Source organism: Seriola lalandi, unplaced genomic scaffold (genome assembly GCF_002814215.2).
Source record: "Seriola lalandi dorsalis isolate HSWRI2012SDOR001 ecotype SW California unplaced genomic scaffold, Sedor1 jcf7180002054985, whole genome shotgun sequence".
In the NCBI taxonomy this organism is placed as follows: Eukaryota; Metazoa; Chordata; class Actinopteri; order Carangiformes; family Carangidae; genus Seriola; species Seriola lalandi.
This window is the reverse complement of record NW_019525534.1, coordinates 620,939-645,343: the sequence shown is the minus strand read 5'-3', so window position 1 is coordinate 645,343 and position 24,405 is coordinate 620,939. Positions and strand designations below refer to the sequence as shown.

General features: G+C 42.7%; 1 protein-coding gene across 1 annotated transcript in view; it reads left to right on the top strand.

The window, feature by feature from the left end:
* The first annotated feature begins 7,283 nt into the window (after nucleotides 1-7,283).
* The window catches only part of LOC111647356 (semaphorin-6D-like), a 171,299-nt gene continuing 154,177 nt past the window's right edge, over nucleotides 7,284-24,405 (top strand). The window contains exon 1 of the mRNA XM_023396955.2: nucleotides 7,284-7,514. The gene's annotated coding sequence lies outside the window, so the exon portion shown is untranslated. The remainder of the gene's footprint in view (nucleotides 7,515-24,405) is intronic.

Here is a 24,405-nt window from a genome sequence, read left to right as displayed (position 1 = left end):
AGAGGCACGTAACGTTCGTTAACTGCCCAGAACCTGTAGCCTGGTTCCAGACCTCTACACGACGTCTTCTGTCTGCTGTTGCTTCCCTTGGCACTCACTACTTAATGGCTTGAGCAAAACAAACAGAATAACCTCCCTCCCAAAAAGGAAATCATCTGACATGTATATCACACTGACATGAAGTGAGAAAAAATAGCACTTCGGTCTGACTATCAGGATGCAAAACACCAAGAGAGGCACCACCCAGAAATCCTCTGCAGCCAACTATCAACATGCTGCTAATCACGCAGAGCACCATAGCAACCACCTAGTAACAGCCTGATACATAAATTCCAGTGTTCCTTCTCTTTTAGCTCTGTGTTTGGTCTCCACCAGCTCTCCTGAGGGAAACATCTGGCTCTTTAGCCGCTAAAGGCTACACTATGTTCACCAGCTGACTGTGTCCGTCTGCTGTCGTGGACAGAGGCTTCTTACAGCTGTTTCTCTGAAAACATCTGGAAACACTGAGACCAGAAAACTCAAAAACAAGGAGCTAAAAGCGTCTGAAAAATAAATCTTGAGATGCAGAGGTGGAGACAGTTTCCACATGATGCAGAGTCTTTTGATTTCATCATTAACAAAGCTAATATTGATTAGCAGAGGTGTTGTGTTAATGTAAATGTGGCTGAGGCTGTGTGTGTTGCAGGTGTTTGTGTGAACAGCAGACACTGATGGTTTCTGTCCTCCACATCCTCAGCTCAAGGTGACTCTTCAACAAAGGCTGCTGCTGTTGTGAGCAAAACACGCACACACACACACACATGCACACACACACACACACACACACACGCATACACGCACACATATACACACACACACTCACACATACACACACACACACTACTGCAGAGACAAAGGTTTGTGATCTGATTAGAATTATGAGAGCGACAAACACACACACACACACACACACACACACACACACACACACACAACTTTATGCTTCAATACACACAAACACACGATGATTTGAATTTGAAATATGATTTGAATTATGATGTATGCTGTCTCTTATTCTCTTCCACACTAAGGTTGAGAAGTGATTTTCATCAGAAAAATAAGATATATTAACACACACACACACACAAACACACACACACACACACACACACACACACACACACACTCACAAGCACAAAGAAACACACACACCCATAACAGATAAGAATTAAGATAAGGAATGATTCTTATTGAGACACAAATAATTAAATTATGACTTATAAAAAAAATGCTTTCTTTTCATTTCTTTGTCTAACTCACACACACACACACACACACACACACACACACACACACACACACACACAAATCACCAGAGGACACCATGGACAGAGGTGTTTATTAGTTTCATTGCTGTGATATTAAAATGAAATCCAGAGTGTGTTTGTGTGTGAAGCAAAAAGGCAAAAAAAAGGTGATAAAGAAGGAAAAGAAGATGATGAGGACGAGAGGGAAAAAAGATGGAGGGATGAGGGAGGAGAATACAAAGGCAGAAAGAGGAGGATTAAGGAATAAAGTAGCAAGCGACAGGAGGTCTGATTAGATTCGTCCCCTGAATATGTGATGAGCTCGTCAGCAGGGTGGTGAGGAAGACGTTGTGTGATTAATGCCGTACTGTCAGCAACAATCAACAAACAAAATTTAAATTAAAAATATGATACACAAGGCTGAAATATGAATTATTACCGCTGCTTATTAGTCACATTTCACTGTGTCTGAGTGTGTGTCTGTGCTGCTGCTGCAGGAGGATTTAAATGGAAATGAGCAGCAGTGGAGGTGTTTTGTTGTTGGCCTGTATCGCAGCATCACTGTAAACAACAGCCTCCGTCTACAGGCTTGTGGAGCTGAGGTGCCCCTGAGCAAGGCACTTTATCCCCACCATCGGTCCAGGACCACAGGTTGATGGTGAATGTGGAGAAAGACGATGTGATATCTTTCCAGTTTTCCACACTTTTAAATAATCATTCTGATGTTATAACAACCCCTGAAGTGTAATATTTCTACATCACATTTTCTTACATTTTTCTGATAATTTTCCAAATCATACCATCAATTTTTACGTTGATTATCAGTCTTAGACAGTTATTGAAACTCCTTTCCATTTGACAAGTTCAAGGTCACAGAGAGGGTACAGTGGCCAGTAGGTACAAACTTTCAGATCAGAGCAGGGACTGAGTGGCCACTGAGCCTTTAAATATGTTGATTCAAAGCCCTCCAGCTGTTCATGGCAGGTTACTCTTATAGATTTATCCACCACAGGCTCATTTTCATGGAAGTATATGCTCGGCAGCTGTTTCTCTGACCCTGTGTGTGTTTCGTATGAAAACATTAATTTTGATGAAGTGCCATATGGGCCACATTTCCTACTTTACCCTGTGCGCAGTCACATTTTACCTCTCAACATAAAAAGCTCCCACACTTCAGCGTTATGATCTCCTCCTGCTTACATTACAGGAGCACAGTGAGTAAACACAACAGAAACGCTGTACTCCCTCAGTGCGGAGGCTGATCCTTTTCTTCCATCATTAACTATGTGTGACTCCGATGGGAACGCTCGCGGGATCTGAGGAAGCTTTTCCTCCTTAAAACTCACCCAAACTGTGTGTTATGTGACATGTGTTGATTCAGCGCCTGTGTTCCTGCGGCCGTTAAAGTCTCAGCCCTGAGGGTCTGAATTTCTCTGATTTATTGTTTCAATACTGATGAGAGTGATGACTTAAAGCTGCACAAGTCGATGGGTGAAATGGAAGCACTCATACATTTATTTATTTCATGCATTTCATTCTCTTGAGCCTTGGTGAGGCTGCACTGCTGCTGTTTAATATGTGAGCTGTATATATGTGCTGTAATCTGCTGTTTACATCTGAGGGAGATCAGACTGCAGACTCTGATGTTACTGCTGCTATTTTTTTCCTACTAAACAGCTGCAGCATCAAACAGTAACTTCATGGAAGGAAGGTGATATCAAATGCAGATGGGTGCAGGTTGTATGGAAAGATGTTTGTGTTACTTTAATTTATCCATCCTTCTTCCATCCATCCATCCATCCATCCATCCATCCATCCATCCATCCATCCATCCATCCTTTTTCTGATGCATCTCCAAGTCCAGATCCGATGGCACTAGCCAAAGCAAAAGATCCCAGACATTCCTCTTTCAAGCCTCATCCAAGGCGATCCCAGACCTCAATGATTATAGAGTATAATCTTGATATGGGTGTTGCCCAAGTCTCTCATCCCAGTGTCATGTGCCCAGAAAACCTCAACAGGAAGTTGTCCAGGATGTGTCTGAATCAGAAGCTGCAATCACCTCAACTGGCTCCTTTTGAAGCTGAGTGATGTGGAGACAGGGGTCCTGCTCCAAGGTCCAGGCCACATGCTTGTGTTTCTTCTGACCCACTATACACTTGGTTCAGCGGCCCAGGACTGGCCCATATACAGCATGATTGTAAGATGCTACTTCCATATCTGGACCAACACATACAAAATGTTCCGGCTGGCAGCCAACACTGGTGGATAACAGCCGGAATCTGCCCAGATGTGGAAGTACATGGGCCAGACTCTTGCTGTGGAACCAGGGTGTATACTGGGCCAGAAGTTTCACTTGGCTAGCTGGGCAGGTCACTTGTAGGACACATATGAGGAGGACACTTGTCTCCATCAGCAGACTGCAGAACTCAAGGTGAGGCCTAGTCCTTTAAATCAGAATCTAGAAGTAGTGATCAAAAATGCCATAAATGACTAACGATGAGCACTATCAGATCGTCTCAAAATCAGACCTGACCCCTGACCCTGACCTGGACTTCCTGATCCTGGTTTTCCTCCACTTAGTATTACAAGTGTTCTGCAGAGAAATAGGGTGAAGATGCAGACATCACAGTTTAATCAGGCACACAGGAACGCTAACTCAAGCACAATCAAAAGCTTATTTCCCCAGACATCACCAGTCCTCATATCCTGTAATTTGTTGTTTTTCATAAACAGTGAGAGGAGGAGGAGGAGGAGGAGGAGGAGGAAGAGGAGGAGGAGATCTACAGCAGGACCAACAGACATGAAGATGTGGAGACGGACAGACAGATGGACGGAGAGGCTGCTGAGTACAGAGGGGATTTGGTTTCTAATCCCAGCGCTGCGTGTGAGGCGTCTTCTTCACTTTCCTTTTTCCACTTGGCTCTAATTATCCTGCAGAGAAACAAACTCAGTTCGTCAGCCGGAAATTTAATTGAAGTTTCCTTGTGGAAATCATTTTACAGCCGTGCAGAGCACACTGGAGAGGACAGGCTGCTTTTATTAGTCCTAGTTACACCGTCAGTAATTGCTGTAGAGACTTGACGTACTGTTTGTACCCAGCATGTATACTTGTCTTTACAGTATGTTGTCGTTATAGTTACATGAAATCAACTCAGATTGTAGAGTTACACTGTACAAAGAGACAGAACAGGATTAAAGATTTAACTGTTATTAGTGTGTTTTCTTAAATCTCTGGGGCTGTTGTATTTTGCACAATTTTAAATATAGATTTTTATATTTTTTTACTACCAGAATGAAAATGTCCCAAACATCTTCATTACACAACAGTCAATTCAGAGCAGGTAATGATGGGCTACAGCGTCACTTGGACTCGGATGTGTATCTTTCCACTTTACAGGTTTTCTAATAACGTTAATTACATTAGCAGTCGTTAGTATTAGGATTGGACTCTGTCTCTTCCTCCTCCCTTGTGGTTTTGTCCATTCCTGTTGTGTCTTTCTTCCTGACTGTAGCTGTTTCCCAATTCGAGGAGTGGCATCCTTCGGAACTGAGCTGAAACTCCATATTTACATTTAAAAGTGTGATCTGTGCTTCAGATACAGCTCATTCCAGCTTCACCCAGCCTCGATACCCTCACCGGTTTCCACTTAGCACACTCTGTCAGTCTGTGAGCCATCTTGTATAGTTTACAATATAACTTCCTTTTAACTGTTCCCTGCCTCCTGGTCTGTGTTCTACATTTTGGGTCTGAGATGTGCTTAGTTAGTTGGAACAGCAAACTGCACCACAAAGGTAAACGTGTTTAACATTTGAGTTGAATTATGAATGGTCATCAGAAGAGGACGGAAAAAAAGGAAGGGAAGAAAAGGAGCCTGGAAACTTCAGTGCAAACCTCCAGGTGTGTTTGTGTTATATCAGCCAACTTCGACAAATCAGAGAAGATATAAAGAGCAAAGGTGGGCTTTGAACTACTTTCTGACATGGATGGGTCTCAAAAATATAAACACCGACTTTCATTCTTTTAAGAAGACCAAGCTGAACACAGTCTTGAGTTTCGTGGATTCTTCCGGAGACCTAATGCAGCTCTGCAGCTTTGGGCTTCAGCTGGTTTAAATCATTACATCAACGAGCCCCTTGTTAGCCGTTCGAGACCCAGAATTCATATAGGTAAAAGGTAAAAGAGACTACAAGGACAGGGAAAGACATAACCAAAGACCATCCCCTGATTCCTCCTGAGAAGGACCGTATCTTAAAATATCCAGCAACACTAAGAGTTTACTGAACAAGGTCTGGTACGATATTCAGTCGCACTTTGGAGGCAGAGACAAAGAGGAAAATCAGGATCTCAAACCTGAATCTTCATAAAACATGACTTGAACGGAGCAAAGTATTTCACCGAGCGATTCAGCGAAGAAACAAACAATCACAAAGACCCACTAGAGGGGGACAAAGAAAATCGTAGGGCACCGTGTTTGAGGAGTCAGGAAATCCCCCCCTGCCATATCTCGACAAACAACTGAGCAAAAGCCGTGTATCTGCAGCCCAGGAGCGCAACAGCTGCGACAGACAGCTCCTGGTGCACCTCCGCTGCTCCCCTGGGAGTTAACCAGCTGTCACAGATGTTATGTGCACATAGGCAGGGACACACACATCCTACACCAACCACAGCCTGAGAGACACTGCCGTACACAAACTGTCTGAGGTGGGACTGGAGGTGAGGGAGATCATGGCAAGTGATGCTTTATACAAATGTACAGACTTTATAATGAATTTGGTTTTGACTGGTTTGTCTTGCAGGTCTGAAAACTGACTGGAGACCATGGAGGGCAGGGGACGATGGAGCAGCGTCACCAGCACCACTGTCAACCCTCTCTTATTTGACTTGCTGCACAATAATGGAAACACACAGATACATGCACATGTTTCTGATGTTGACCTGGTGACGTTTGGACCCAGCAATGTGCATGAAGATGGAGCCAAACAAATGATTAAATAAACAAACCTATTATCTGTTGTGGCTCATTCCTGCAAACTAATGAAAGACACTTGTAGAACTGTTGTATAAAAGCAACATGACACCCAAGGTCGTCGCTCTTGTCCTGTAATTATCTTATTAACGACTGAGTCAGAGCCGTGCTGATGTTCCTGTTTTACAAGACAAGCAGCAGGAGGCAGTTTACATCGCTCCAAACTCTCATACTGAGCAATTTGTGAGTGTTGAGCGACAGTCAGGTGAATAATTGATATGTGATCACCAGAAAATTAATCGGCAACTATTTTGGGTTTTGATTAATTGTTTACATTTTTTTTAAGCCTCTAAATGTGATGCCCCACTGCTGTTCTTTGTTTTATATCATTATAAACTGAATATTTCTAACTGTTGCTCAGACAGACATGACTTTTTACAATTTTTTTTTGACTTGATAAATTCTTGATCAACAGATTAATAGATAAAGAAAATAATAGTTAATTGAAGCCCTAAATGTCTGGAATTCACTCCCTTGAATTTATTATTAGTTTTATTTCATCTTATGGGATATGCTGTCTTTAAACTTATATAGGCCTATTTATTTATACATAAGACAATGTTGTAAAAAAACATAAATTATCAATGTAAGGTTCTATTTTTTTAAATATTTTTTATAAGAAAAAGAAAAGATGATTATGATGAAAACAGAAAACAAAAAACATAAAAGAAATATAAAACAGAATTTCCTCTACTGACATTGTCAAAGTGTTTAAATATTATTTTACTAATTATCTCTATGATTCATCCATCAGTCTTTTATTTATTGAGTCGCATTTAGAAAAAAAAAAAAAAAACAGTTAAATTTAATACAGTGACTTTAAATTGAAGAGGGGTGTGGTTAGACGTATGTCCTGCCCTCTGATTGGCTGCAGGGGGTCTATTATGATAATGAAGAGGGCGTGGTGAGGAGCCGGACCCGCTGGGCTGCTGAGAGACGCCTCAGTGTGTCGTTAGGACCTGGACCGGACACATCACCTCCCTGTCTGTCTCTTCTCTCTGTCAGCTCTCTATCAGTGGATTTATGCCTGAACCGGCTCGGGGCTGAAGGAGGATTTTCCCACCGGTTTGGTCCCGTTTTTTGGAAATAAGCGGAGACGTTGTGGATTAATGTGCCTGTGAGTGCTCGTGCTGGACGGAGACGGAGCGGAGTCCGGCTCCCGCCTGTCTTCGGTCTCTGGAGATGTGGACACAGAAAGGTGAGTTTGTTCTTCTTCTTCTGCCGTTTTCCTGCAGGAAACCCCGCGTCTCTGCTTCTCCCGTCACTGACTGTGTGTGCGCGTGCATACCCCGGTATTTGCCCCTTTGCTGATTGTGTGTGTGCATGTATGTATGTATATGTGTGTGTGCGCGTGTATATGTGTGTGCGTGTATGTGTTCGTGCATGAGGAAGGGGGGGTGCACCAGGTCTGATTTGTGTATTTCTTGGGATGAACTACGTGTGTGTGACTGTGTGTGTCTTTTTTGGAGCGTGCGCGCGTTTGACAGCTTTGATTGATAGCTGTCAATCACCACGCGCGGCGGCCACAACAACAAACCGCCGAAGAGTCAAGAGCGTGTCTCTAAAGCTTCATTAACTCCAGTCACCTTCCTCCTCGTCATCCTCTCTGCATCCTGATGCTGGAACTTCCAGCCCCGTGCTCACGGACTCTCCGAGCTCTGCAGGACTGAGTCTCGCGGGGGGTGATTCGCCTCTTTCTCTTCCTGCTGATAAAACCTCCCCTCGGCGCCTCATGCACAGAGAAAACCTTCATGTTAGTCTAAATGTTGGCTTTCTACACCCTGAGCTGCAGACGGAGGCTGGTTCAGACTCGGGGCGGGTGTTTGGGCGGGTGTCTTTGTCTTATCTCTGCTGTAAGGGTAAACAGGAGAGGTAGGCTGGGATGTGTGGACTGGGAACAGAGCAGCCTCCATCTCGTTCTTTGCGATCCGGATCCAAGTGCTTTAATAATCGGCAAGTGGTAAATATCCACCATAGCGAGTCTGATCCAGTATTTGTCTTGTTCTGGGTCCAGTTCTTTAACACAGCACAGCGGGGAGGCTCTGGCAGCAGTTGGAGCTGCTCAGAGAGGAGCTGCAACCATCAGTTTCTTTCATTACTGACTAATTCTTTGTTTTTCATTAATGATTAAGGGTCAAAAATAGTTAGAATTGCCCTTTACTAGCTCCAGAAGTCAGAGGTGACATCTTCAGGTAGTTTTATTATCTGACCAACAGTCAAACACAAACACTGTCAGTTTATTGTCATGACAAATGAACACAGGATATCTGGACATTGAAAGAGCTGACATCCGCAGATTTATGATTTTAACAAATAATTGATTATTAAAAGTTATTGTTGATTATTTCTTGTTAATTAATGGATTCATAGTTTCAGTTTTAGCCCTGTAAATATTTATTTTTTGCTTCTAATCCCATTGAGTCTTTTAAAAAGTAAGAATATATATTGAGTATATAGTTTAAAGCACTGTTTTTTAAACTTATGCGACTGTTTTGGGACATTTCAAGCCTTTATTAGATAGAGACAGTGGAGACAGACAAGAATGCAGGGAGAGACAGTAGGGGAATGACATGCAACATGCAATGCATGCAATGCAATGACATGGTACGGCCAGCCGCGATTCAAACCAAGGACCCTGTCTTCACTGCTCAGGGTATTTGAACCCATGTGGTATGCACCCTAACCACTCGACTTTGTGCCAATCAGTGTCACAAACTAACAGAGGAGGCGCCTGGCTTTATTCTGCCAATATAATCCATTAAAATGTCCTGGATCGGACTCAGTCCCAATCCTTTAGAGCGGCTTAGGAAATCCAGACTTCATTTATCTACACCATCATGGTGATGATGTGTCGACGCAGGACGTTCAGTCAGGTGTTGTTGATATTTAGAGATGAAACAGTCGATTAATCAGTGAGGTCATGGATAGAAAATTAACTCGCAAGAAATATTATCAGCTGATCCTTTGGGTCACTTTGGATTTGTTATTTTGTCTATAAACTGAATGTTCTCTGGGTTTTGTTGATTTTACAAAACAGGATTTCATCAACATTTTTCATTACTGTCTGATGTTTTTTTGTAAGATGAGAAAATAACTGGCTGGTTAGTGGCATTTAGTCTTTTATTCTTCCTGCAGGCAGAAAAACCTCCATATTGAAAACTTAACCCTTGCTGGTAACGTGATATGATCCAGATTTTTTGTGTAAAGGTCGTTATCAGACGATATGTTGTCCAATGAATCAGTATCAGTATCCACTGATAACCTGCACTGTGATGGGAAATTGGTGCTTGGTTGTACATCGTGTTCTTTTTGGAGCCTAAATGAAGGAAAATAATTTACTGTTTTAGAAGAGGAATCCAAGATGTACATATTAAAACCTTTTCAATTAAAGATATATAAACACTGTAAAAAAAATGCTAAATAATTCTGAAGTACCAGTACAGTAAACGCCACATCCGACCCTCCCTAGTTTTACAGTGTAGATCCTCAGGGTGAAACCACCACATTGGCTCTTGTTGGGGTCATCTGAGCTGATAAGACCCTCTGGTCAGATCAGGATTTAAGGGTAAATTCTCTGAGTAAACAACCTTAATTGTCCTTAAGTGGCTTTTATTGGCCTCTCGTTAAGGAGGCCATCATCTAGCTGAATAAGTTTGAGCAGTCAATTTAGGAGGAGAGAGAGCAGTCAGTGCGTCAGCTGCTGTCCTGCTGCTGCTTCATGTTTTTATCACTGGTCTGAAATAAAGTGAAGTGGAGTCGGTGAAACACAGCCGTCACTTCAGGAAGGACGCCGTTGTGCCAATTAACCACCAATTATGAGCAGGATATTGAATTATTAATGTCAACACTGATGCTTTTTGGCATCAGAGTCAGAGTGAAGCTGCAGGACTGAGTCAGCAGCCTCAGCTGCTGCTGCTTGTCAGACACTGTTCAGTTTGACTATAAATAAACCATAAAGAAATAAAAGTTAGACCGACTGAACGTGTTTATATGAACTGACAGAATATAACGCAGGTTCAAGTCAGAGGGAAAATAGTTTTTACAGCTTTTAAAGCCTGAAATAAATGTTTATGAGCTGAGGGAGTCACATGACCTTCAAACATACATTTATTATTCCCACGTGGAAAACCTCACAGAATCATGAAGGTGGTAAAATGAGCTGATGCACCGACTTATTTTCATTCAGATGATGTTTGAGTCAGTGTTTTATTTTCTTTAAAACATATAAATTCACATTTATGCTGAGACTTATATTAGATATCTTCAGATATTAGCACTGGACTTAAAACTATATTTAAATATATTTATTGAATTTACTTTTTCATATGAACATCACAAGGACAGATCTGCTCTAACTAATCATTTCATTATTAATTAATCTGTTGGCCATTTTTAATTAATGAATGAATCATTTATTGTATGAAATGTCCTCGGTGACCTCTTCCTGTGTCTTTTATCCAAACTTTCCAAAACTATTTTACCATTAATGAATCATCAAACAGTTATGCTGATTAACGATTTGATAAATCAACTTACAGTTTCAGCCTTAAAAAACTTTAAATAATGCTTTTATCACACTTTCGCTAAAACTGACAAAATGGTTCCATATTGTGTTTTTGTATTTGAACTAATGGAGCTCTGGTGTTGTTTAGAGCTGCAATAGATTGTCAGTTTACAGAAAATTAATCAGTAACTACTTTGATAATTAATTGATCATTTTTTTTAATGAAAATTTACATTTGCTGTTTGCCGTTTTTCACGTGAGGATTTGATGGTTTTCTTTGTTGTACAGTGAACTGATTATCAGTGGACTGTTAATAATCAGATCATACAGCACATCTTTGATCACATGACCCCCACTGTACACTGGTAAACAAATATTTACTCCTCTGGATTTCTCTTTGTTTTGGTGTGTGATCGTGAGTCGGAGGTCAAAGTTCACCTGCGTCTTTGTTAAACACAAATAAACCAGGATTAACACCAAAACCTTAGTTCCCATCATCCCCCTCCCCTCCTTCACCCCCCTCCAGTCTAGACTGGGTCCTCCATTGTTCACTCGGACCGTGTGTGAAGGTGTTACCAACTAAAACGTCTCCTTGTGTGGTTTTTGAATCCCACTCAGAGCAAACACCTGCCTCACAAATCTGTCACCGGAGCAGCCAATCACCCGGCTGTCCGCTCACCGCTGCCTGCTCCATTGTGTGTGTGTGTATGTGTTAACCTTGGGGTGCGTTCGGACACAATAACCTGCGAGTCCCCGGTGGGCGGGCTGATGGCGAGGAGGAGGAGGAGGAGGAAGGAAGGAAGCGGAGAGAATAATGTTATTCCAGTGCAGGAAGATTAGCTGCGTCGCTGTGAAAGCCTCCAAACTGCCTCATGTCATCAGCCATTATGTTTCCTGTGCAAATCTGAGCCGCGGGACTCGCCTTTTGTTCTAATCCTCTGTGTGCGTGTGTGTGTGTGTGTGTGTGAGATGATGCAGCCGAGCTCCTGACTGCAGGAAACTGTGGAAATTAAACTTCATCATTGTCCTCACTGGCAAATAATAATCTAGTGTGTGTGTCCCCCATCCTGCTCATTTCCTTCCTGACTTATCTCCTAGGAGGAAGGTAACTTGTAAGAAGTTAGGAAAGGAAGGGAGGGAAGTGGAAACACTTCTGACTCTGTCGCTTCCACACGATGCTGGAAGCCAAGCGATAAGCTGATCAATAGAAAACTGAATTGTATAGCTGGAGCTAATAATTATTTTCACTACTGATTAATATGAAAATTATTTTCTTGATTAATTAAGTCTGTGAGAGAGTAGAAATGCCCTTCATAACTTCCAATAGCCCACAGTGGTATCCTTGAACTCCTTGTTTTATCATATGTGCTGAATTCAGGCAGCAGATGTTGATATTTCAGAAGCTGGAACCAGGAACTTTTTGATGTTTGTGCTTGAAAAAAAGTGAAATGATGAATCGATCACTAGAATAATAGGAGGGGAAACAAAAACCAGACTGATGTCAAGTCACAGGCCTCTTCATGGAGACTTTCCTCACTCTGTTGTCTGTAGAAAAAGATGCACCAATCCAACTTATTCTCTCGGGGTATCGATTCAAAGCTTCAGCTGAGGGTAAATAACAAATCTCCAGTCTGATATCACTGCTCTGTTTTTGTAGAAGAAGAAGAAGAAGAAGAAAGTGATTTTCATGTGGGTCACTGATGTCTGCTCAGTCTGCTTAATAAAGGCAGGGTTGCGTTTTAGAATTGACGTGCCTACATCAGACAAAGAGATAAAGTGAAATACAGTTCTAGTTGTAATATGTATTTCCTTTTTACTGTGTCAAAATAGAATAATCTTCCAGGCATAGGAGGAGAGAGGAGTCAGCACCTCTCCTTAGTGCTGCCCAGGTTGTCTTATTGTTCTGTATGTGAATGCAGTAAATGAATATTTTATGTGACTCAGTCTTAACTACTCTGTGCAGTCGTTGTGGGCAGATCTCAGTAGACCCTTAGGTTATATAAAAGGTAGATAGTAAAAGTGGTAACAGGTGGATGTGAGTTCACTGTCGTCCTGACAGGCTGCTGTGGCTCTTTACTGTCAGTTATAGTGAATTAGATCTGCAGCTAATGATTATTTTCATTATGATTCACCTCCAGGTCATCTATTTTTCTCAAACAATTCATTGTTTAGTCTTTAAATTGTCAGAAAACAGTGAAATAGCTACTCTGAGATCTTTAAATGTCTTGTTTTATCAAAGGTTTTTTTAAAACTGAAAATTCTTACATGGAAGAAGCTGAGACCAGTCACACTTTGATTTTTTTGATCGATAAATCACTTGAAACAATGAATTGTTAGGACTTGAAAAATGTCAATAATAACAATAAAAAACTACAATGGATTTTGACATGATTTGAGGGGATCGTGTGTTCAAATTTCCAAAAGCAGACAACATAATCCACTCCCCCACTGCAGATCTGAAAGTATAGATTGTCAGTGATGGATGATAATGGTTTGGTGGAGGGGACTACAGAGTGGGAGAGTTTGGTATTTTAAAGTCAGCTTTACGGTGGTGTATTCTTTTTAAACGGCGTCCCTTCGTGTGTGAACGCAAGCCCGGCTCAGTAACAGGTGTTGTTTTAAAGACGGCCCCCGTCGGTGGTTTCATCATCCGAGCTGGTCTTGGCCTCGGTCCGGTCGTGACAATCAGGCGTGACGTCCAAATCACTGCTCTAATCGGCCTGAAAATACGACTCCTGTCCCGAGGCCTGCCAGACCCCCATCCACCCCACGCCGCCCCTCATCCCCCCCCACCATGATATCAGCCTGTAATTGTATTTGACAGTGGCTGTGACAGATAAAGTGCCTGTGTTATAGAAGCTGCTTGTCTCTGTGCCTCAGGTGCTGGCCTGTATGTGTGTGTGTGTGTGTGTGTGTTTGTGTTGAAGTGTTGTGTTGTTGTTAATCTGCGTCGTCTGGTTTTTATGTTCTGATGTTTTATTGGTGAAGTCTGGGTCTGACTGAGGTGAGAGGTTCACCTCACTCCTCACTCTGAGCAAGGCAGCGCTGGAGCCAAGGCTCCTGCTACATCATCATGTGACAGTAAGAAGAAGCTCTTCAAAATAAAAGCCCCAAATGATGAATCCTGGTGGCTTAACACATTTGTGATCTCTGTATGTGACACATACTCACTCAGAGTAGTGTTAATTAGCTACCAGGTAATTAGTGTGTGTGTGTGTTGAAGCTCTGGGGCTTTCTCACTCTCTTTCTCTCTCTTTTAATCCCAGTGGAGTCTGTCTCTCATTTTCTCTCCTGTGTAACTGACTATGTGACTGAACTTTTCCAAAACACAAATCTACACCTGTCCCAGGTTTACACTTGTCCTCCGACATAAAGGAAATAAAGCATATGTGGCCAAAAGTATGTGGACACCCCCTGTCCAATTTGTGTACTGCCGGTCTGGGTCTTTTTTTTCCTGCTTTGGGTTCTTTTGTTTCCCTTTAGAGGTAGTGAAATGGAAAGTGTGATGGGTGCTGCCACAACAGTTTAACAACCTTTCCAAACTTTAAACAAATAGTTTTATTTTCCTACTTGTAATCATCGTTTGTTTATCATAGCAACATCTTTCCCTGGAATTTGAACTGACTTTCCACATGGAATCAAACCTATAATCCAATGTACACTATATGACCAAAAGTATATGGACACGCCCTGTCAGCAGTTTGGGGTAGGCTGTTGGTTTTTCCCAGTTTGGTGTGGAAGTAGTTCACCGTCCCGCACAGATCTCTGATCTAAGCCCCACCCGACAAGATCCAAACCGGATTCACCAGCATCAGCGCTGGACCTCACTGATGGAGCGAGTCCCTGCAGCTGGATCAAAGATCTGCTGAGACCAGGAGAGAGGAGGCTGTTAGAGCAGCAGATGAATGAAGACGGTGTCACATGATACACTGTCACATACAGTGGGAATAGTCAGGAGTCACCACCACCCCCCCAGACACACACACAAACATACAGACACGATCTCTCTCTCTCTCCCTCCCTCTTTCACTTTTTCTTGGACTCATCCTTTAGCTTCATTAGCACTGAGGGAGACACTGTAGTTTTGCTGATGTTAGAAACTCCAGCAAGTTGCATCAGGCTGAACATGCAGACGCAAACACACACACACACACACACACACACACACACACACACACAGACGGTGGTGAGGTCATATCGGGAAAACCAGAGCATCCTGATGCACACTGTTTTCACACTGTGTGTGTGTGATGTTATTGTAGCGCTCAGTGATACAAAACGAGGGAATCAAGAAGACAGGAAGTTCTCAGACCTTTAATCTGATCTGTGTGTATGTTTGATTTCCACTCCCTCTCTCCTCCCTGCTCCCTGCCCATCTCTGTGGCTGCAGGGCGCTACACTGTGATGAATCAAACCTACCTGTGGGGATGAATACATCTTATTTCCACTCCTCTCCTCCTCCTCTCTTTCTTCTCCTGCTCTCTCCATCCTCGCTTGTCTTGACACTTTGGGCAAATTGCAGTGTAACTGTGACGCAACATGATGAAAACAGTGGAGGTTGCACAAAAAGTCAGGAGAGGATTTGGGTCACAGGAAAAAAAAAAAGACTTGAACTTTTTGATTAAAGTCACAATGAGAACAAGAGTGAGAATGAGAATTAATGCAGAGAGAATAGTAGTTGTTATATTCCCGTTAAAGGTGGCAGTGTTCACTCAGAGAGGTAGTGGCCTGTGGAGGTGGGTGATCTGATGATCCAACTTTGTCATACAGGGTTTTTCCTGCATAGAGAATTGGGAGGCATCCGCCTCACCTACAAAATTGTAGTAGGCCTACTTGTTTTCTCGGTACTCGGTGGATTGGACGTTTGTAACTGCAATTGCGGCTGTATGCCACCATGGCAATGTAGTGGCACTGTATCATAATCCGTGCATCAGGCGAAAGAATACGAACCCGCTGGATTTTCTACCTGCGGAAGGAGGCGGCAACCTGATTTTGTGGCCGACAGGATTGTTTCGTATTTAAAAATAAAATGCTGCGTCCTGTGTTGATACAGGAAAATTCTAGTACTTGTTTTCTCTGTACTCTGTGGATTTGAATCAATACGGGACCCCCCCCCCGGTCATACAGCTTACTACCACCCTGCCTAATTTTCGGCCAGGAAAAACCCTGTTAAAGCACATGGACAAACAGCGTATTTTGTGACTTGACTCATTGCGTGAATGTTTTTATCATTGCATGCAACATCTGGCTCTATACACACAGCTGTGTCCCAGCACTTCGAACAGCCTGTCATCAAATATCTGATCCGACATGTTTCAGTCTTAACAGACACACACTGAGACTCTGCCCATTCAGCCTGTTAGTTCTCAGACAGAGAAGAGAACCAGCATCTACAGATGGTGGTGAAGCTTCACTCTCCGTATTTATCTCTTCTTCTGAAGTCATGATGTTATTTTGTTGAGCTGCATTGATTTGAATGAAAAGTGATTTTTTTTCCCTTTCTTTTTCTCTCAGTTTTCTCTCCGTGTTAATTTATCTCGCCCTCGGGTTAACACACTGTGTGTTTGTAATGTCTGAATCATACATGGATGGTAAACAACTGCTGTATAATACATTAAACACACTCACATACAGCTTTTACAGTAAAGCAGCGGTCCGACATGTTGGGAGTTCCTCTCCACAGTTACATGTTTCACTGAGGGGGTTCAGCAACTTCAAAGCTGTCAGATGTACATGCTGTGTTTTGATTGCTTATGAGCTAGGCACCAGTCCATCCACGAGTCAGCTCGGTTTGGTCCAGATTTAGCTTTTTAGCCCCTTTTCATTCTCGGCTGATTTCCTGCCAGGTTCAGTCTCAATGTTTTTCAGAGTAAAAGCTGTTAAAAATCCACTGTCCACTACAGCAAACAGCAGAAATATCATAGACTGTAAATAAAGATGGAGGTCGCCTCCACAGGTTTCTGAGGAGCAGTTTTGAAGCTCAGAGAGAACTGCCCCGCCGTCGCCGTCTTGGCAGTGCCTGACTCAGCCCCTAACTCCCAGCTATGGGTGAAGAGGTAGGGTGTGTGTGGAGCTGCGACTTCGGTGTGGTTTGTGGCGGATCTGTTAACAACAGTGTCGACGCTTGAAGAAGAAAACAAGTTCAGACTGAAACATCTGAGGCTGCAGGAGAAGTGACAGAGGGAGAGACAGTGATGGCTGTGTTCCATCTTATTGGACTGCTCTGTGTGTGTGTGTGTGTGTGTGTGTGTGTGTGTGTGTGTGTGTGTGTGAGCTAATTGTCGACTCATCCTCTTCTGTCTCTCACAACTCGTATTGAGTGAGACACCTTCCAACATGGCTGCCTGCCAAGCACACGCACACACACACACACACACACACACACACACACACACACACACACACACACACTTACTGCCAGGTGACCTCTGTGTCTCTATGAAGCTTCTTTTCCTGCTCTATTGATCATCTGCTGGCAGCAACACAACACTCACCGCCCTCTCTCTCCAGGTGTGTGTGTGTGTTGCTGATGCTGGATGTGTGTGTGTGCATGTTGCTGATGCAGTGCACTGACAGCTGGCTCACAGCAGACTCTAACTTCCTGCTGCCCGCAGAGAAAGAATCGATGCTTTGGCAGAGGAAGAGGTTTTCTGTTTAAATGTGGGAGATGAGGACGGAGATAAAATCCCGGATAAATTTAAAATACTGTGAAACACATGGAAAAATACAGAGAGACAGATAAATGGTTATCTGATAAATAAGCAGCTGGATCACAGGTGTCACCTGAGTTTGAAAAGTGACGTGTGACAGTTGACGTGTTGTTCTCAGTCGTCTGCTTCATGTTGATTTTCTGGATGTAAGAGAGGAGATAAACAGTGACTCTCAGGCAGCAGCAGAGATTTGATCCTGCACATAGACTGTTTTGTTTTTTTTGCCCCCCCCGCCAAAATAAGAGATCATCCATCTTTAGCTGTTACATCCTGGAGGAGACAGGAGAAGAGACAGCTGATAAAAAAGCTCTCACTCTGAAGCTTCAACAGAATATACACATTTCCACCCAAGTCTGTTTCAGGCTTTTCTATTTCTTAATAAATATGAAGTGATGCGCAGCCTTTTGCACGGTGAATATACGACAGTCTGATGGGTCAGTGTTCGGCTGGACTGTGGCTTTAATGCTGACCAGGCTTCGTCCTGGCTGACAGGTAGCTGAGCAGATGTCTCATTATCTGCCACACATTCACAGTTTGACTGAAACAAACAGTGGTGATGTTCAAACATCAGTACAGCTGTGTTTGTCTTCAACCTCAGTCCAACATCTGCTGCAGGACCAACAGGGTCTGAGGGAGAGAGTGGTGCAGGCAGAGAGAGAGAGAGAGAGAGAGAGAGACTGTGTGTGAGTGACTCTCAGGTCGAGGAAACACACTTACATGGAGAGTGATGACAGACAGCAGCATCCTGTTGTGTGTTTGTGTGTGTGTGTGTGTTGGATGACGTCATCATCGGTATTTTAAGTACTAGTGGGAGTTGAATTTGCGACCCTGAGTGTTGGATCTTGTACATTGGAAATATAGAGCGATAGAAACTACAGTTTAAACCAGATGTTCTGACATCTGTCAACACTGTCTCCTTAAAATATATATTAAAATAAAAGTCATTCAGAAAACATGTTTAACGTTAATTTTCTGTTCATCACCAGTCGATCGATTGGATACACACATGTGGCGTCGTGCGGATCAGTGTGTCAGTGATAATGTCACCCCACAGTTTCCTTCAGCACGTGCTAATAGATCTCAGTTTGCTATTAGAATCAGCCTTTCTATCTTCATCTGATGCTGTGTGTCTCAGTTTTAGACCTGGTTTCACTTGACTGTAGTTCATTTCAATTTTGCAAAATAAAGAATGTCAAACTTTGTGGGATAGTCTGTCAAACTGACTCTTCTTGATGCATGAATCGTTTGAACGAGAACACAAACTAGAGGTTTGCTTCTCCCTCACTGTGAAGTCGTGTCTGTTGTTTCTAATGCATGGTGTTTGCATGATGTCTGTAGTTTTATAATAACAGAGAGAAGATGAAAGCATGAACTCTGACCTGCAGAAATGAGTCCTCAAAAAGCCTCTCTCCATTTTCCTGATGTTTTTTACATAAAGGAAAATGGAATTATTCACTGATGGAAAAAAAAAAAAAAACCCTCATTTGCATGTAATGTGTGTGCAGTCGATCAGAAGTTTCTGTGTGGAAGTGTAAAAGTGCTCTGACAGCCGCAGAGAGAAGCTGCTTCAGCTGCTCGGCGCCTTGCACAGAAAAGTGATTTTCAAAATAAATTGCGGCGCTCAGAGGAAATTAGGGAGGCAGAGACAAGAAAATGAGGAGAAAGAGGAGAGATGACAGAGGATGGATATTAACATGAGAGGAGAAATAAAAGAGAGATGTTTCCCTCCATCAGTCAGAGAGAGAGAGAGAAAGAGAGAGAGAGAGAGGGAGAGCAGCTGCTGTCGCTCCAAATACACCTCACCTGCTCCTATTTAAGTCTCTGTAGGAGAGTCAGCGTACAGGCTACACAAGGTCACATGACTGAACGAGGTCAAAGTTCACATTTACAAAATTCTTAGGAGTTATTGTAGATGAAATCCCGTGTGTAAGAGCTCCATGAAGAGGTTTGCTATACTGAGAAAAATCTGTTCTTCTCATGTAAGATTTTATCATAGTCTTGTATTTTCATATATTAATTAAAGCGGTATTATTCAGGCTGCTTCATGTCCGTCATATCCAACCAAATTAATGGTAACTCAGAAGATGAATTTGTTCTAACAGACGAGACCCATCTGCTCCTCTTTTTTAGAAACGATTCTCTGCTGTCAACACATAAATGTTCAGACCCATGAATCACTTCACCTTCCACAGATTTTACAGGACGTCACTCACATTCAACCAGGCAAGAAAAGAAAAAAAAGATTTCCATTTACCTCATTGTTGTACGTCAAAATACATATATATATATATCATCTTGACCCTCATGGTAATGTCCCTTGGAAAATGTCCGTTCCATTAATAAGTATTTTAAAAAAGAGCTCTGTCTGTGTGTGTGTGTGTGTGTGTGTTCAGCCTCTTCCTCTTCTCTCTGTCTCTGCTCCTTCTGTCTCTACAGTTATGAAGTAGATGGATTCTGTAGTGGACGTGAACCTGTCGGAGTCCACTTGTGTCTTCTCTTCAAATTTGTATTCAATCATGTTGCATCAGCTGCTGTAGTTCACAAACAATAACAGAAAGATTTCAGCAAACAACTGAGACTCACTGAGCCTGAACTCTGTGTGTGTGCAGATCTGGACGTCTATCTCTGACCTGTTTCCTGTTTTCTGTTCGTCTAGAACTCGTCCCTGATGATCCGTCTAAAACGCAGCATCTTCGGTTCTTTTCCACGACTTGTGGTGGACCTGTTGCTGCACCTGCACTTACCGTCGCCATTGTACATGGTGTCGCTATAGTTACTGTGTCTGTCGTCTTCTTCTTCCCTTTGTGTCCGAGGTCAGACCAGAACACTTGTAGGATTATTACGTTTTCCTTTGTCAGTCCTGGAAGAATCACATCTCCTGTACCAGCAACATCTACATACATACATACTGTACAACATGTACCGCCATGCTTAGGACTTGGTGCTGAAGTGCTGCTTCTTGTGACATCTGTAATATGAACACTCCTTAAGAGCAGAGGTGCAGCTGTTTGTGTGAAGTTGCTGCTTGTTGCCAAAGAGTTTTCTACAAAGTAGAAACTGACTGAGCAGAAGGCGTTAATGGAAAACTGCATTTAGCTTTAATGTAGAAAATGATCAAGTTTCAATTTTGAAAACAGTATTTTAGGCTGCCACTGTCTGTCACTTTTTGTTTTTTTATTGTGTGGGATGGGGGTATGCAATTAAAATTCAAAGAGGTCCAGTTATAGGTCTCTCTGCTGTGAGTGTATCTCACTCAGTGATTGGATAAGAAGCATCACATGAGATGATTTACAACACTCTATTGGTCTGAGTTTCCTGGGCTGCAAAGGCTGGAGAAGAATAATTTCCGGGGGTGTAGTATAGATACGGCGTCTGGTTCTTGACCCAGACCGGTCCGCCTATTAGTGACCTCAGGTGTAGGTGGAGCTTGATGGTTGTAAACGCTTCAAAGTCGTCTGCATTGTTGAACAAACACCCTCTCCTACACACATTCAAAACATAGATTTCAACCAGGTTGTATTAACCTCAAGGTAGAGAGGTCAGAGGTCACAGGGTCAAGAGAGTGCTGGTCTGGAATGTGGACATCATGTGGTCTGGTCTCCTTTGATTAGTAAGTTTGGACCTGGACACAAAACCCAGCAGAAAACGCAGAACAGTGAAGTTTCTTGTTTTCATTAAAAGGAGACAACAGCTGAACCATATTTACTGTGTGTGTGTGTCAGGACAGCTGGTTCACTTCCTGCTGCGAGTCTGTGTTGTCTCGTGACAACGAGGATCGTGGGAGGTGTGTGAAGATTCACAGCCGAGGTGTGAGGACTGATACTAAAAGTTTTCACCACAGTTCAACTTCTTACTTCCTGTCCTCAGTCGAATCCTCCTCCTCCTTAAATAACTGCAGCAGTGAAATAATGATGAAGCTGATATTAGGCAGGAGATAGTCTGTCTGTTATGATTGTGATTCAGTTTTTTGGATTGTATCGCGTTATTGATCCGTGAACTGCTCGTCTGTGGAGAGCTCTTTATCTTGATCAATCCTCATGCTAAGCCCTACTGTTTCTTTTTACATCCTAATAGGAAAATCAGTTAAAGGAGAAATAATGTTCCTCATTTGTGGAGATTTTCTTTGGCCCATAAATACTGTATATTTTAAAGAACTAACACGTTCTTTATGCTTTGCAATCCCTGCTGATCATTTTTTACAAATCCTCCATTAGTTCATTGATTTATTTCAGTTCTTTTCTATGAAAATCATCTTCCAGAAACTGGAAACTTGCTGCAGATAAGCTGATAACACAGACAACATCTTGTTAAACAACTTTTTTTTTTGATGCAGGGGCCAGTAGGAAAAGTCTCTTCAAGTTTTTTGCATCATTGAAGGGTATATGATTGATTCATAAAACCTTGATCACAACACAAAGTAGCCCTGGGAGATCTGGAGGGTGTGGATGAAAGAGATGGGAGCACACAACAACCACCCAACCTGAAAACTGTTTTCAACATCGGGTGAAGCTTTACTTCCAAGCATACTTTCTAGCCTCCCTCCAGCAACACATTCCCCTAGTTCAGACAGTCCTTGCAGTTCTTGCTGGAACTAGGCTCGGGCGATATCCGAAATTTACTATCTCGATACAGTCCAGCCCAAATATCACGATATACAATATTATCCCACTTGATTTTCATCAAAGGGTTAATTAAGACTTTAGATTACGACGCCCGTATGAGCGAATCCAGAGACTTTAAGTCACTGAGCGAACGCTGTTATCCACACTGACACAAGTTTCCAGAACCATCCTTGAACTCATCTGTATTACCCCAGAGTAACGTTGTAATGATCAAAAAATAAAAGCTGACTGATTCGTCTACAGGAGATGAAGTGACACCGGCGGCTGCCTGGGTGAAAATGAATCGATCTGAAACTTTAGAAATCGATGAGCAGAGAGATGTGAAGACAAAGCACGGCCATGTTCCTTTTTTAAAAATTCAGGTTTTTAAATACATCTCTGGAACAGACACTACAGGAACCCTCTGAATTCTGTTTCTGCCTCATCTCTTCACATCAGGTGTCGACTCCTGGAAGCAAACGGCTCTAAAACTCTTTCGTTTGAACGGTTGAAACACTTAAACCCACACCAAAAGTCCTCATCCCCACATCTCCAAGCCTGTCTGCACAGAGTCCGTTAATTACCAGGAAGCGTGTTGTGTGAAGGGAGGCTGAGTTAAACTCCCAGCAGCCATGTTGTGTTTGACTGGCTCTGACTGCAGTATAGATCCGCCTCAGAGCCTGTGAAGGTCGGCTCCGCTCTGATGTGGTTTGTTTGGAGCTGCGGGGGAGACGCAGGGACAGATGAAGGAGCTGAAGCCTTGAAGAATATCTGGGAGAATCGTTCACTCTTCAGGGCATAAATTGTTTCTCCGCCTCCTCCCTCCCTCCTTCCTCCTAAACCTCACTCCTTCCCGCCTCAGGATCTGTTGTCTCTTGTTTTTTTGTCTCTCGTTTTTGTGATGCAACGTGTTGAACTCTCACCGATTCCTGATCGTTAACCGTTTGTTTCTCGCTCGTTCCCGGGGGTTGGGAGATGCTGGTGTGAAAGTCCAACAATTTGTTCCAGGCGCAAAATATCGAAATGACGAAAAGTGGATCAGACATTCAGCCCACGCGGTGTGGATTTATTGATTCTGAGGTCAAACATGTTGATTTCTTGATGATTTCTTGGTTACAAATGTGCAACGTTGAGTCGAGAAGTCGTGTTGTTTTTACAGGCTGTCGATGTGTCCTCGGGCTGAAATACATGAGTATATATACAAATGTGTCAATGATACGGTGGCCCACAGAGGTCAACACACTGCAACTTAAGAAAACACATGCGAACAGATTCAGAAAACACTTCCATCATTTAGACACGTGCTGCAAATACTCACAACACAACCAAATATAAAAACGTGCTGCATTTTTAAGTGTCCCCTGGAAACACTATCGTTGTCTGTGCTATTTGCAGCGTGTTTGTGTATTTGGTTGTGTCTCCTGATCTTTGACAACACAACACACACGTCACGTTCGCCATAATACACAAACCATTACGCAGTGTGTGTTGACAGCTGGACTGTTTAAAGTAGAGGTGTGTGTGTTCGATTTTTTTTCTTGATTACCCAGTTAATCCATTTGTCTGTGAAATGTCAGAGATTGGTGTAAAAATGCTCGTCGTAATTTCCTGTAGCCGTGTTTATGTTTAAATTCCTCCTTTTATCAAACCAATGGCAAAAAATCAAACAAAGATATTCTTAAAAAATATGAGAGAGAAGAATCACATCCTCACGAGAGAGACGCTGCAATCAGAAAGCGTTTGAAAAATGAGTAAAATTAGATTCAGTGATTATAAAAGTAGTTGTTGAATGATTGATCGAATAATTATTGTTCTAACTGGGAGAACATTGTCTGCAGCTGAGAAGCTGATGCAGATATATTTCTGTTGTGACAACATTTCATTCCGTCAGTAAAGCTAGTTTTTCGTGACTCAACATTTTACCATTTGGGCTGAGAGGTTTTCACAGGGCAGATGTGATTGGCTGAGCGTGGTTGGGGCTGTGTGTGTTTGTGGTGTGTTTGTGTGCAGGTGGAGCCTCAGGTTGTGTTCATGTGTTGTCTCTGTCTCTCTGATGTCATGTTCTGCCTGTCTGCCCTCGCAGACACAGAGACATCCATCCTCACTCTCCTCCTTTCTTCTCTCTCTTGTCCTGTTGTTGTTCTCGTCCTGCTTCCCTGCACAGACCTTCTCTCTCCCTCTCTCCTCCGTCCTCTCTCGCCCCGCGGAGAGTCACCGAGGTCTCTGGCAAAGTTTTGCTTCTGAGATGAAGATGGATGAAATTTCTTTTGGAGG